The sequence below is a fragment of the Mastacembelus armatus genome, chromosome 8 (genome assembly GCF_900324485.2).
Source record: "Mastacembelus armatus chromosome 8, fMasArm1.2, whole genome shotgun sequence".
Taxonomy (NCBI): Eukaryota; Metazoa; Chordata; class Actinopteri; order Synbranchiformes; family Mastacembelidae; genus Mastacembelus; species Mastacembelus armatus.
The window spans coordinates 19,546,590-19,562,916 of NC_046640.1; positions in this window are offsets into that span (position 1 = coordinate 19,546,590).

The following is a 16,327-nucleotide window of genomic DNA, read 5'->3' on the forward strand; positions in this document are numbered from 1 at the left end:
ATAAGGCCAGTGATAAAGGACAGTCCTTCTACACTCATTATCTTCACATCTCAAGCAGTATGTATGTAGAGGGCAAAATTTTGAGATCAAACACAAAGTAAAAAACTGAAGTAGCTATCATCCTTGCATGGAGATAGACTCTAGGTGAAAGTGAGGAATCCTGCAAAGAATGAATGAAACATCTATTGGACATTGAAATGACATGAAAACATTGCTACAGATGAACACAGTTGTTGGCTTGTTCATCTTTTGATAGCGCTCTTTTTCCACGTCTCACGAACAGAAGCACATCTGATGTTGGATTGTAAAATGTTGTCCTCCCTCTTGAACATGGCAGACTTTCCCCTGGTTCGCTCTCATTTCATTGATTCATAATCATTTTTATACAGTATGTGCTTGAACACAATTGTTGTGGAGCTGCTTGTCCTGTTTCACGTCCTCTTCCTGCACAGTAGTGGGAGGTTTTTAAGGAGTCTGAAGACAGCCTCTTTCTGTCTCACTCTTATTTGACTTAGTGCAGACTGTCCCAATCCACAGCATATTTCCATAGTAATCAACACAGTTTGGTAGAGTGATTACATAACTGTTCTTATGATATACAGATCATTGGATCTCAGTATTTAAATCCTGTTTTTGAGGAAACAGTTTTGACTATTGCATGTTCTGATTTAAGAAAAAAAAATCTTTTTGGAGAGTCATCTGGATGTTTTAGAAATTTTGATATTTGCATTTTCAGATGTTTCCATTTGTAGATCGACTACCTACTTGCACTGGGCTATGATTAATTAGTATCTGATAAAATACTGATTAAAACGACCCTATTCTTTATTGTCCAATGCAATACTGGGTGGTTCTTTACTGTATGAGGACAGAGCTCCTCTTTATACAGTTTTGTAGAGAGAAATGGAAACATACCTGGTTCTATTTTGTTTGGAACCAGTGCTATTTAATGTTGAGGTGATCCTTTGTTCACTTTTCCTCCTGATAATCTAAACATGCCAGAACTCTGGTGATGATTAAACTTATTAACTGATGTATATTTTATGTAGGAGTAGTCTCAGCCCTGTTGCTCTGTAAAGGACAGATCAGGATAGTAATCAGTTGTGTTTTGTGAGTCAACACTGAGGTGGTGAAGCCGATCACACTTCTCCCACAAGTGTTACTTTAACACCAGACTCCAGTAAGTTCAAACTGGGATAGAACTTGACTTTGATGAATCAGTAGCCTTGTTTTTTTTTTTTCTTTCTTTCTTTTATTAAACCCTTCAGTGATTGATCCAGGCACCCCCACCCCTGAACCCCCGAAGCCTTACTAGGAGGGGAGGAGGTGTGTTCTGTCTGTCAGAGGAGAGCCAATGTGTCTGCAATAATAAGCCCTCCATTATTCCCCATAACAGAGGGAGAAGGGGAAGGAAGGGGGGGACGGGAGGTGTTTAAAGGCTTGACATACAGTTGGACTCTCTATATTGTATCGTTGCTGATTATTGTGTGATGACCAACCATTGTCCTGAAGGATGTTTCCCTGTCAAATAAAAATGACAAGATTTTTTTTATTCCTGACACATATTGTCTGTTTTGTTTCTTACAGTGACGATACCTATAGTGAAAAATCAGACAAACATCAGCCAATATAAGCTGATCGCAAATATTTTATGACTTTGTCAGCCAATAAGTAGCAAATAAGAAATGCTTAAGATCTTTTAAGTAGTTCTGATGCCATAGTGAGGCACTGCAAAGTGTAATTCAGCTTTTCATGAATAGACAAACAGCTGTGTGACAGTGCAGTCCTCAAATAAAACAGGGAGGTTTTCTTTATTTAACAGCAACTTATTGATTATGATTTACAAGTAAGACGCACTGAGGTGTTTGAATTATATATTACATGATTCTATCTGTGCTGTATTGGCTGTGAAGGTGAGAGAGGTCAGGTGTAGCTGCATCAGACTGCCCTTTCTAATGTGTTTTTATTTTTTAACATCTCATGTGGGTTCATGAACCTGTCAGTGACCCATTGACGCAGGTTCGAAGTTTTGCGCGACGTTTTGTTTTTTTCCCTCGTGCTGAGCAGCGGTGGACTCTTCCAGGCCCTGGGGGCCGCTGTCCTGCTTGTTTTCTAACTATCCCAGTTATACCCGCTGCTGATTCGCTGGATCAGGCCTGTTATCTTCCCCCCTCCACCCTTATCTGAGTGGTACGTTCCAGCTTCAGGCGGAACACACCTGATCCAGGTAAGTAGTAGTGGGAGGAGCTGGAGAACAGGCAGGACAGCGGCTCCTTTGCAACAGTGGCTGCCTTCCCAGAGTGTGACACAGGAGAGACACTGCCGTCAGTTACTTGGCCCTCTGCGGACAATGTTTCAGACCGAGCATCCCTGTGAAGCTGTGCAGGTTAAGGGGATTAAAAACTGGAAGAAGAGGAGGATTATAGCGGAGATTCAGAAAACTCAGGCTACCTCCGCTTCCTACAGCCCTGCTGATACAGCAGTGGGAAGCAAACTTGATGTCTTGCCTTCACTGAAACATGGCTCAGCGAGACGGACCGGGATGAAGATCTAAGAATAAGTGGCTTTGGACGCCCAGTTCGTGTGATCCAGTCACCTGTGATCACCAGGAAAAGTCGAGGAGGAGAAGGCAGAGTGTGTTTTTGGAGCAGCAACAGGTACAGTAACACACATATATCACATATAATATGATCTATGGAGGTTAGATATTACACTGACACATATATGGTCTATGTTAAATTACTGGATTAACGTGAACAGATGAAACTGATCCATAAATGTGGTGGTCAGGGTCTGCAGTACAATACACATTTGACCAACCTCAACACTGACAGTTCAGTTCTATGAAAACAATATGGACCAATTCACAAACTGAGGATTACCCAGGATTACCCACAGCAGCACGTTTACACTGCACACTGGCCAAATGTGACAGAAGAGTAATTGAAAAACTTCTAACCTAGAGTTGGTTTTGTTTTTTCTTTTTGTTTTAAATTGTGCAACACTCATTTTGCTGTTTTTGCAGAAAAGCACTTTTCCACAGTTTTTGAAATGTTGCATATTCACAGTACATGTATTTCTTCTGATGAGTAACCAGAGTCACTGGCCTCGGTATAAAACACGATGGATCTGCTCCTTCAGCAACTTGGGCACAGTAAGAGAGACAAAACGAGCAAATCCTTAAATGGCTGATCAGACATTGTCCTGGTACCTGTGTGACATGTCTTCAGAGTTTCCAAAACAAATTCTAATCCATAGGCCAACTCTCTGACAGGCCACATCATGGCTGCCAATGTGATAAAGGAAAATGGCTGATTTACTTTCAATCCCATTTAATTTAGGCTTCATAGGTCGCACTAGTAATCACATTATTTATTTCCTTTTCTGGCCCAAATAGACAAAATCATTCATTACCTTTGTGATGCAGTGATTTCTGTAAAGAGTTTTTACAACCATTAGGTGGCAATGTTTGACTGTCATCAGCATTTTCTTCATGAATGTGACCTGGTCTTGGTGCTTCTTGTATCTGTGTGCATACACATGTATTTTGAGGTGTGCCGAGGTACGTGTGTGTGTGTGTGTGTGTGTGTGTGTGTGTGTGTGCTTGTATCTTTCTGTATGTGTCCTGTGAAAAGTAAAGGTCAAGCTGATTTGCCAATATATTATCACAAATCCAGTTTTAATTTATTGCTCATTTGTAATGAAATCAGTTTTTAGTGTTTTTGTAGTAGCTTTTGATGTGGAAGCAGACAGAGTCTGGGTGTGAATGCAGCTCTGCTCCTCCACGATTAAAATGAACTGGTCAAAGCTGCATTTAAAGACCAACTTTGCCTCTGACCATTAAAGAAACATCTTTCTTTTTGGCTTATACTCACTTTGAAGCCTGTTTAAAAAGGCAGCCTTGCAGATAGGCTCACACCAATCTCCATATGTCTCCACACATATCTAGTCTTCAAGCATGCCAGTCACCAGGTTACAGTCTCCTGTCAGCCTGCCAGGTTTGCTTTATCAGCCATGAGACATCCACTATCAGCCTTTAATTGGATATCCACATTTGGCTGTTCAGCAACATGCCGCACAAAATCGGTCACACCACTCTTTTAAAAGATTCATCCTTCAGTATCTGCTCGGAGGAGAGGAGAGGAGTGTGATAGCTGCGTCTGTAAGAAAAGAAACAGTCATAAAAGAACGTAAGAAACTTTGCACCCAGAATCACAGCAGGTGAACCTCAGCTCAGCAGAAAGCTCGACCTAAACACCCGTTTCACTGCACCTCCACACTGCTGAGGTGTCCTTGTTGTGTTACCTTGTAGCTGGTCTGGCAACGTTTCTCAGGGATGGGTTGAAAATAGACTAAAGATCAGTTTATTGTAACTACACTCTGGTGGGTTAAAAGAAACAGGGCAGCTATAGGGGCCAAGTTTTGCTCCTAACTGTGGACATTGTTTCTAGTTTTTGGAGGCATAATAAATATACTTTGTAAAATAATTTATATTTTATGTTTTATGTACCTAATGTGAGTTAAGAAATATTTTAAAAGGTCATTTTTAACTTGGTTTGCATTCTCTGTTTGTCACAGAAATATTTGTGGAACTTACATACATATTTTGAACAGTCTTCACCTCATTAGCATAAGCCCAACATCAGTAATTTTAAGATGATTTGAGTGTTTACTAAACTGTTTTGCAGACAGTGCAGTTTCAGACAGGCAGGCCTGAGTCTCCAGCAACAAACCTTGTTGGAAAAACCAGCCAGACGCCTTATTTAGTTATCACATATAGCCAAGAGTCAAATAAAGTGAAACAAGAAGCTATAATGTGCTACTGAGACATTATACAAATTGATCCCGTGTTGTTCCTTCTGGCCCAGTTTCAGACCGATTCTAACGTTAAAAGCGAAATAAGCGAAGGTCACAGACATTTGGTGAAGACTCTCCCAGGAAATTAGGGTTTTGGTCACTGCAATTATCCCATTATTCTAATGATTATATGAATAGGTCTTCTCTTTTTTTTCAGTCATATAGACGTTATATAATTAGACTACAAGAAAATGCTGCACACATGAACTATACATGGTAGCAGTCCTGTCTGTGATCATTTTCTCCTTTTGTACGATCTTATCTCACCATTTTGAAGTCTACATGTTTACTTTTTACTCCTTATCCGACATTGTGGGTCGGTGATCGATTGGGTTGTGGTCGACTCTACATTCTTTAGGATTCGGGTCAGCACAGTGTTAGAAGTGGGTGCTCTGGATACAGGGAGAGGATGTTCACTGCTGAAGAGGAGCCACTGGTAGATGGAGGTGCACTGGTGGAGGCACAGCTATATGTTGAGTCCATACTTTTCAAAGGCTGCCCAGTCTCACTAACCTACTGTGGGCGTTTTGTGCTTGTGGTGGACCTGACAGGTGGTCGAGGTAGAAGTAGACCCAGTAAGTCTGATGGTTCCTGGTTTGTCATGAGACATGTCACTGTGTCCTCTGAGAATGTCATCATGAAGTCTTCTTCTTCTTGAACCAAGTGAGATGACTAACTTTTATGGTTTGCTTGGGGACTTTCCTGTGACATCCTGACTTTGGCTCCAGGTGCTGGTAACAATCAGTTCATTTGGAATCTCATTTCAATGTAATTATTGAAGTGAAACAACTGCTCTTGATGTTATTTTGTGCTGCATTCAGTTGTACAAGATGGCAGTAATTCGGCATCCACCCAGACCCTTGTGTGAGCAGTTTGAGAATAAGCATTTTTAAGCCTCATTGGCTACCAGTGGAATAATATGATGAGATCAGAAATGATCTCCCTTCCCTTAACAGCATGACTTCATAGTTGTTGCTCTGCCACCATTTGCATCTTGAAATGCCACAAATCTTGACTTTTTCCTGCATCTCTACATTTTCTGTGATCTCTGGAAATACAGTTCTTGGTGTAGGTTTTATTAAAGGGGTGGTCATTAAGTCATATGTGACACTGCATTGATTTCTTTTAATCAGTTAGTGTAGACTTTTTGGACTAATGTGCACCAGTGCTGCCCACAGGTGATGTGTCCTGGGCATGTTCCCAGAGAAAAATGTCTGATCTGATTCCACAGAAGGATCAGCCAACCACCTCTCATTCCCACCAGTAGAAGGCACTCACGCTGCGGGTTTATACGTGTCACTTCCCTGGGTTTGCACTGTCCAGTATCCAGTAACAGCTATACTAGAAAAGAGAAGAAAGGTCAAAGAGCATCAGGAAACTCACGTTCAGACTGAGAAAAATACCAGTGCCATTCATTTCTTAATTTTAGCAAGCACTTTTTTACATTTATGTACTTTTGATGAACTCTGGTGTCCTGGTGTTAAGCTTTTCCGTCTCTCTGTCTTTTAATGAACATGTCTTTTCCTGAGTCTGTTAATTTAACTCCCTTTTTTATGTGCTTGCAAGTGCCCTTGTATAAATGTGTATGTATGTGAGAGAGGGGGCTGAAGAATTGATTTCTTCTTTTTTTTTTTTTTTTTTTTAAGATTTCTGCATCTGGGCAACCACAGAAAATAATGAATTATACTCTCAATAAAAAGATTAGAAGATATATGGAAAACTACTTGACATCCATATGTTGTTTTGTTGTGATGTGTGTTATAGAGTCCTAGATACTGTAGCATCTGTTTCTGAGTCTATATTTTCTCATATTTCTGGTAGAGTTGGCCCCTGTGTGTGTGTGTGTGTGTGTGTGTGTGTGTGTGTGTGGGTGTGTGTGTGTGTGTGTGTGTGTTGCACACCCCTTGCGGCCATTCTGTCTCCCAGACAGCTGTTTTGTGACCTGGTAACACCCCTCCTCTCCCTCCCCCATTATGTCACACACACACAGACAAACATTCCCCCCACACATGGCAGCCCAGCATGTCTGCCGCCACTAGTATCCCCAAGCCATCACACACATCTACACATGCAAACACAATCGCATGCAGACACCTTCAGTCCCCTCTAACTCACAGCTCTGATCATCCAGCTTTGTCTGTTCACAGCTGGAGTCAGAACAGAAGGTTTTTGTAACACACAAACCTTCTAAATTGCTGATTTGTGATAATCAACACTGGAAATAGAACACATGTTCCTTGATTACTTAGCTTGATATTGTAGAAGTTATATTTCTATGTTATTTAGGTGGATTTTAGTAAAGCTCTGTGATCCTGGGGACTCACTGCATGAATTATAAGAGCAGAATTTGCATTTAGTTTAGACACTGGTCTCCAGTAAGGAGGTGCCTTGCCCCCATTCCTGACAGTGACATTTATGTACAAGAAGGTGCAGCCCAAGTGTCTGGAAAGTGTCCAGTATGCAGGCATCTGACATTGTCTTGCTGCCTTCAGTGGACCATGATCACTGATTTGCACAGGAGCAGTTTGTAGCAGGGTGTTTTAGTCAGCCTGAGAGAGAGAGAGAGAGAGAGAGAGAGCACCTTCAGGTACCAATGAGAATGTTCAGCTCCACTTACAATGGTCACAAATGGGAATTTATGGGCTGCTTCATGACCTGTTGTCTTTGCAACTGTGACCTGGATAAGCAACTACCCAATGGATGCAAAGTTATGTTGTGGCACATTGAATGTAGTTTAAATGTTCTATACTGTAATACCTGTTTCTTTCCTTATAGATGGAAATCTGACTCATAACTGGACCACCAGCTCACTGTCTGTCACCCACTCTGAAATGCCATTAATATTATCTTTTAGGGAGATAAACACATAGAATGTGTTTGAACAGCAAACAAAAGATGAGATTGCCTTTAATGATTTGATTAACTTCATTATTCCATTACAACAGAGCACAGTAAAATAAATGAACAGCAATGGCAGTATGGCTTTTCATTTATTTCACTGTAAAGGACACTCAAAATTTGCATGATTTCCTGGAGACTTTGATAGATTGGTGACTTTCCTTGTATATTCCAGCCTCCCTGTGACCCCTAAAGGATTACAGACTCTGCATTCTGTATACCCCTCAGCTTACTGGCAAATAACTGAAAATTGCAAAGAGGTCACTGGTCAGATGGAGGCTAGCCTCTCCATTTATGTGTCAAATCAATACTGAAAAAGGATAACCTCCCAGTGCACTAAATAGAAGAAAATACCATGAACTGTCAGGGCACAAAAATACTGTTATTGTATTGCTATGGGGAGAGGAGTAGATCTGTGATGCCCTATAATTTTAGACCTTTTGGGCTTTATGCTACGTCATTTCCTTATTTCTTTTACTACAAGGCTACTTCTAATTGTATATGCATACTTTAAGGTATCGAAAGTTGAATACTGCAACATTCCTGCTGTACTTTGTAGAACTTGATGCAACATTTTATACCACTGCAGTATTTCTACTCTCCCACTTTATTCTGGACTCATGGATGGATTACGGGCCTACTAGGCACAGAGAACCGTGAAGACTGTTAACCTTTCTCTTGGAAAGTCAGACAAATGACTAGAAAATAATTGCAAACGAACACAAAAATGAAAAACTATACAAAATTACTAAAAAGAAAACAAAAAACAACACCAAAGACTGAGAAAACAATAAAATAAGTAAAAAAAATGTCAACAAATAGATGTGTAAATGACATAAAACAGACAAAAAGCAAACTCTTATGAGTCTTGTGGTTGCTTAATCTGTGAGTGTTCTTCTGATGAGTGGGGTCATTTTACCGACTGCTAAACTTTCAAATTATTAATCAATCAATCAAAGTTTATTTGTATAGCGTTTTACAACATCTAAGTGCTTTACAGAAGTGAAAGACACCAAAAGACCAACAATAAGACAAATTAATAAATCAGGTACAGAAGAATAAGAGGCAACCATCATAAAATGCAGCATCAGGTGTTAAAAGCCAAATGAAATAAACAAATCTTAAGTTTGGACTTAAAAAGTGCAAAGTCATTAATAGTGTTAACTCAGGGGCTAAGGTGAAATTATGCATCCTCATTGCATTTCTTTGTATCTTAACTTTGACGGTATCACAGTAATCCTTCTGTAGAAGGACACTGTCGAGTATTTGTGATAACCAATTATGAGTTCAATATGAGGACAATAACGAAAACTTGTCTGTTGAGTAGTTTGAAATACAAGCGTGTCTGTGTGATGTAAGGCTCAGTAAATGACAGAGCAAAAACTTGGCACCACATGGCAAAAATGGCATTTCAAGTTTAATCAACATTTGGTTGGTGGTGCTTTGGTGCCAAGTGCAGGCACTGAACAGAAGATCACATCAGCAGCCAGGTGACCGGCAGACATCAGGCAGGCAAAACTTTATGGAAAACATGTTTTTGACAGTGTGGGAAATTGGTGGCTGAAGTGGGTTGGTATAGTATATACTAGGGAGCTGATGAAGACAGTGGGAAGAAGTGAGTAAGTGGTCGTGGGGAGATCGGTTGATGGGGAACGGTGAAGACAACGGGGGTAGCTGCAGGCTGGAAGGACTAGCTGGGTCTGAAGTAACAGAGACATAGAGTTGGGCCGGAAACAGGCAGGTATAAAAAGATATAGATGTGTGAAAAGCATGGAAAGAAATCAGTGAGCAGTACCCAAACACAGCACACAGTCTACACTGCAGCCTTCCAGTAATTTGCTCAGGCAGGTGTGAATTGTGACTGTATATCCATTTGTGGAGCCTGTATTACTGCATGTAGCACCAACTGCCTCTCTCAACTCACCTCTAATGCTTTCTCTTCCATGCTCCAAGGGAAAGATGCTGTTCACAGACCTGGAAATTCACCATAACTTCCAAGTCATACAGAGATGGATGGATGGATGGATGGATGGATGGATGGATGGATGGATGGATGGATGGATAGAGATACAAATTAGTATAAAAATCTTAAAACCCCCAGAGGGTTAATTCCAAAAAAATAAAAACTCATATTTTTGCATAATGTGGGTCTTAGCCCATATAAACATTAGCATATTTTATAAGTAAATGACTTAAGCTGCCTCATGTTATTGGAGCGAGTCTGTAGTTTAAAAATGTAAATATAGGATGAAATTGGTTGCAGTGTAGGATCCATCGTTTCCAATTGAGACTGACAGTGAGGGACTAAAGGTTAGTGGCCTCTGCTTCCAGGTCGGAGTCTGTCCAACAGGGGCGACAGTTCAGTAACTAAACAACAATGGGCACAAACTTGTAGAGAAAACGCAGAAAACGTCGCTGACAATTCAAATGTGTCCTGTTGCGGATTTTCAAGGTGGCAGAGACGGTGTTTACATTTTGATCATGTCGAGCTCACTGTGAAACATAAGACTCACTTGTCTCTGGAGGGTGAAGGCGGAACATGACTTTCAGGTGCCATTTGTTAATGCTGCATTCATTTCACCACTGGTTAGTAGATTGTTATAAACTCAGCTCTGTTGTGCTCCAGTTGTCTGGATGAGTTATATAGACCGAAACACGCGAATGGAGGGGCAGACTGTTGCAAAGAGAGATGGTAAAATGTCTGAGGACGGAGCGGAAAAATGTTGGAGTCGTGTAGGATTGTTTGTGAGACTGAGTTGCTTCCTGAAGGAGCTTTAGCGCAGAGAGCAGGAGAGAGAGAGGGAGAACGACGGACAGTCCATCTATCCATCCAGCTGCCCCAGCCTCTGCAGAAGCGCGCAGACATACACATGCACGCGTGCACATCCAGCACACCCGTGCACTGTCAAACATTTACGTGCACGAGAGAGAGAGAGAGACGTCAGGAGCGGGTCCCAAGCCCGGTTTGTGGGCTACCGGAGACTCTACTGTATAGAAGTCAATGCGCGTGTGCGTCTGGCAGCTGCTCGGCTGCCTCTTCCCTCTTCTGCGCTCCTCTCCTCGCCCGGGACAGGAATAACGGCATACCGGGAGCTCTAATCATACAGGGGCAGGTTGAGACTCCACAATGCGCGGGGCCAGCAGAGATTGCAGAGGAGAATCAGTGGTAGGCGCACACACAATGAAGATTGGATTACAACAGTGATTTTATTCGCAGCTGCGCGCTTGTGAATTTCTAAAACGGGGGATTTTGTTCAGTTTTTTGGACACGGTGGGAATAATTCATTGCCAGAGATTCTGAGATTTTCTTTCTGCTGTTGTGCAGTTTTTGGGAGAGTGATCACCATCAGAGGCTGCATGGTTTCTCAGAGAGAGGGGACTGTTGCAATGTCATCTCACACCACTGTTTTGGAGCTCTGTGGAAGGGAGATGCTGTAAGTACTTCCAAATCTGTTGTCTTTCTCTGAATTTGGGTTGTGATGATCACGCACGGCCCGAGTGTCTCCCCTGTCCCTTGATCACGGGGCGCTGTGCGGGTTTTACCCACAGGAGTCCCTCATCCAAAGTGCGGCACCCACACCACGGAGCACAGCTGTACCCCCAAACACAGTCAACTCGGACTTAAACGACGCGACGCAGGACGTATAAGATGCAAACAGATAAAAAATATATATCGAGCGGCCCTTTCTCAGCTCTTATACTAAGCGTTATAATTTCCTCATAATTTATTATGTTGGCGCAGTGAGCAGAGCGCAGGCTGCTTCAAAACGCGTATGTAGCCTACAGCATCTCAGTCGGTCAGAACAAGACCAGCACGTTTCTTTCTCTGACTGTACAGGTGAAGCACAGAGACATGTTCTCTGAGGTAGAACATGTACCCAACATCCTACAGTTATTAGACAGTAGCCGATGCCCACAAACAGCGTGGAGCTGATTTTATCCCTCAGAAAGGCTGGATTCATACAGAACACACATATACACTCACGCACACACACACACACACACACAGAAATCAGAGAGCGGTGTTTCCTTCTAGCGATTTTCCCCAAAGGATGGATAGCCTGGCACATTGCGGGGTTTTGGTCGCGCCACTGGTTGGCACAACTTCCAGCTCTTCTCCATCCCATACCAGGACGAGCAATTCGCATTAGGGAGGTTTTTCAAAAACACAACGCTCATTTAATGAAGAGGTTTTAGGGCCAAATCTCGCGTCTGTCTCCTGCTGAGACGTGACAGAAACAGATGAACGCGGGCTTTGCCGTAAAAAAATCTTTTACTGTGTAAGGAGCGTCTTGGCCACGAGTGAAGGAGACAGGCCCACGCTGTACCAGCGGGGGGCGCACTTGTATTGTGTTGTCTCCCATTGAACCTAATGGGGAGCTCCAAATGAATTTACATCCCCCCTTCCCTTTCTACTGTTCTTGGGCTTCAGTCACGTTGTTGAAGCGCAGTCCTCCTATCACAGAGAAACTCTCCCTCTCTCTCTCTCTCCCTCTCTCTCTCTCTCTCTCTCTGTGTAAAGGCGTCAGCTGCAGCTCATGGAAGGGCGATACATATTTTTATGGCTGCAAAAGGAAATAATATATTACCCCACTAGCTCTCCTTATGCACCATTCTGCATAAGGGTTTCTGTTTTTAGAATTCAGAAATAGTGTTCATGCGTGTGTGTCTGTGCTTTTTGTGGAAGACAGAGTGTTTTTAAGTTGTCTTACATTTATTTATTCTTGCTAGTTTCAACTAATCATCAGCACAGGCACTAGGGAAGGTTTGACATAGAAACTGTGAGGAAGAGCAGATGAAAGAGGGGAATGCAAAGGGATAGAGCTGAAGTCACCATGAACTACAGGACCCACTGCTGCTGCTGCTGCTGCTGCTGCAGTGCCACTCTTTCAAATTCATCAGCATTGTTCATGGCTGAATAAAACCTGAAATTGTTTTCTGGAAATCACCTCTGACTCTGGGCCTTCACAGAAGATTTCTTTCAAAAACACTGCAGGACAAGAAGCTTAGTTGTTTACCTCCTGATACGAAGAAAAACAAATAAACCACCAACCCACATCTACATGCCTGTATTCTGTATACGACTTGTTTGTATTATAATCAACATTATTTTTGTGTTTATGCATGATTTTCTTTTATATGATTTAGCCACAAAATGTCAAGGAATCCAAATGAAATCCAGAAAGAAATAAGGGATTGATACGGGACTCCTGCATGCTAACAAACCAGATTGTGACTGATGAAATTTGCACTAAAAGAACTGAAAATAGCGGAGGGAGGAGACATACTGTACTGTAACACAGATCGTAATAATCCTATATAGCACAAAGGTACGGGTGTAGAGCAGGCATCAGGTGTAGTGTGAGAGAGAGAGCGAGATTGCAAAGAAACTGAGAGAGAGAGAGAGAGAGAGAAGTTCACATCCATTATATAAAAGAATAGTAGTGATCTCTGTCTTTCTTTGATGGTCCCTTCTGTCTCACACACACAGATACTCACAGCAGGTTTAAGAGCTGAAAAGGTATGTGCAGTGGGCAGATAACATGTTGAAGCCTGAGTGGTAACAGACAATTACTTCCACTGGGCTTCTCATGGGCGCTCATGCACACGTCAGGGCACACGGAGCAGATGGCTGGGGCCTGAGAGAGAGAACATCTGAGGGGATGGCTGGCTAAGAATGGATAGAGGAATGAGGTGATAAAGGAGAAGAATGTCAGAAGATATGGGAATAGTTTGTGTATGTCATAAGTTACTTAAAGGGGCACTCCTGTGATTTAGCACCATTCTTTCATTAAATTGAGGACAATGGTTAAAATCAAAGCAGCAGGGACTTTCATAGGAGAACAAAAGCTGACATGATGTATCACTTAAAAACTGTCTTATATTCAGATGCATCAAAATGTACTTTGTATGCAAAGGCCTGTAGACAAGTCCTAACTGTAGATAAGTCGAACAGCACAATTGCATTCAACCCATTTTCTTTTCTTGGTGGTGGCAGAAACTCATTTCACAACGAAACTCTTAAAAATGGGCATAGAGACAAAGGCATAGAAGGATACAAAACCTGAGGAATGAAATTAGTTGAGAGGAATCACAAACAGGGAGAATGAGGACAGAGAAGGTTTGGGACAGATGAATAAGTGAAAAAACAAAGCAGTGGTAAATGTAGTCATATTAATCTTCATGCAATGTGGCTGAATTATTGATGCATGGGAAACCTACAGTAGTTGTGTATAGACCAGAAACATAGACTTTGTGGTGGTGGAGCCATGTGGGACTTGTGGGAATGTACAGCAAGCCAGATTTCACTGTTGGAGTGTGTGCAGATTTTCTAAAAAGGAAAACACGAGGAAGAAACAATGAAACCTGTAGTGCATTCGAGTTTCTTCTTCACTGATCACTGATTGTTTTTTAGAGATGATTTAATTTGCAAAGCAGATTTAATGCCCCCGTTGTTTTGTCCCTCGTGTGTGTGTGTGTGTGTGTGTTTGTGTGTGTGCTTGTGAACGATAGCCAGTAGTATGGATGTGCCTGCCAAACATCATTTACTGTTGTGGTGCCAGGAAGCAGTTTTGCCTTTCTGTGACAACACACTGCCCCAATCTGATTGGGTGGGGGATGCTCTTTCTCGCTCTCCCTTTCTTGTTTCCTTTCTCTTTATATGTCTGAATTTCTCTCCATATATTACCTTTTCTTCTGTTTTTTTTTCTTTCTGTACATTTTTCAGAAATCGACTACAGGCCCCCTGTCGTGCTGCAGAGTTGAGAAAAGGAAAGAGAGGCAGTCAGTTAGATTTCCACATCTCCTTTTGGAACTTTTTGTGCATAGCATCCATGGCAGAAGTGTTTGAAAACTACAGAAACGGTTCCCTGGGTCACTGCAGGTCACCGGTCATATGTTCTGTACACACACTATACGTACATGTACGTATAGTGTGTGTACAGAAGATATGGAAGCAGTGTGGAGTTGGATTCTCCTCCTCTTGTCTGATTTTCCAGACTGTGTGGGCTTCATAACTCTCCTGCCTCCTCCAGGAGCCGTTGATGAAAAGCATTTTGACAAAGTTTGATTGTTCTGCTGATGCTGTTGTATTAACAAAATTATATGATATATAAAATGAAAATCGCTAAATGTAATTCTAAACACATTTTAAAAAAAAAAAGGAAAGTATTCTGTTGTTTCACTGAGACATAAATATCAGTAGCAGACTGACATGAGTTCATGAGTAACCCCACAGCTTTTGGGTAAAGGAAGATGACGACGTCTTGACAGAGACAATATGAATCCATTAGGCGTCTGCGCTCCCCTCTGTAGTGAATGGTCTGAGGTTTGGATGATTCATCCTCAGGTCTGCTATAACAATGTTCATGCTCAGTTGGGCAGGGTGGACAAAAAGTCCTCTGCTTGTTTTAAAAACAGGATGACACACTGAGCCCACATGTATTATTCAGCTTGCAATAGAGCCTTCCACTGGAGTCTCAGTTTCATTATAGAATCACAAAGTCTGACAGGTCCTAGCCACAGAAAATAATCTAAAGCATTCTCTCTTTTTGGGGCCAAGCAAGGCTGAACACTAATTGAAAATTTTATTCACATAGAGGAATATTTTATTAAATTACTTACTGAAAAGGTGCTTTGATTAAGATACCTCAGGAAACCTGATAAAACTTAGAAGGGTAGTTAAACAGCAGTTGGCAGGTTATGAAGTAAATGATTACTGGGCACTATTCAAATGTTAACCAAGAGATAAATTAGACAAAGACCCTGGATACAAAGCACAATGTCCTTGGCAATTATTACGTCTGTGTGAGTCATTCTATTTAACTGGCTGCTTATAATGATGGCAGCTTTGCACTGTGTGGCAACATGTGGATGTTTGCTGTGTTTTTCATTGATTTAAAGAGAAATCAGTAGATTGAATTTAGATCACTTAAGACATGTAATTTTTAGCAGTCATGTTTCTTTATGGTTTTCTTTCTTTCTTTTCCTGGGTGATCTCCCATAGAGCTCTGATAAACAGCTTGGAGATGGTCTTATTGCCTTCACCTTGACCAGACTTCAAATGAAATCATTTCTTTCCTTATCTCCTCAGACAACTTCTTTTCTTTCTCTTGTTTATGTTCAGTGTGGTGCACACAATGGCACCAAATGGCACAAACGAGGACTTTTTTCCACTTAAATAGACCGAGAGAAGATTGAGGACATCTGTGATCATTTAACACAATAGTCTTCATGACGCAGCTACAATCTACTGACTTCTTATGACTTCTAAGGGCACCAACGTTTGGTCCAGAACATTTAAAAAGACATTTGTAGAATAAGCAAGAAGTCAGTTTATTTCACAGCTTCTTTTTGTATTTGATGTCAAACCAAAGGCATGTACAGGCATATATCAATGTGAGATTAAATAACATGTCTAACTGTGGAGGGTGTGTGGCTCTGAAAGGTTTTTAAACAAGTTTCTTATGATTTTATGATGTCAACACCTAAATCCACACCCACACTTCAACAGCGGCAGGACTCGATAGCACCTGCAAATTAATTAACAGGCTCTACACAAACACAACAACAC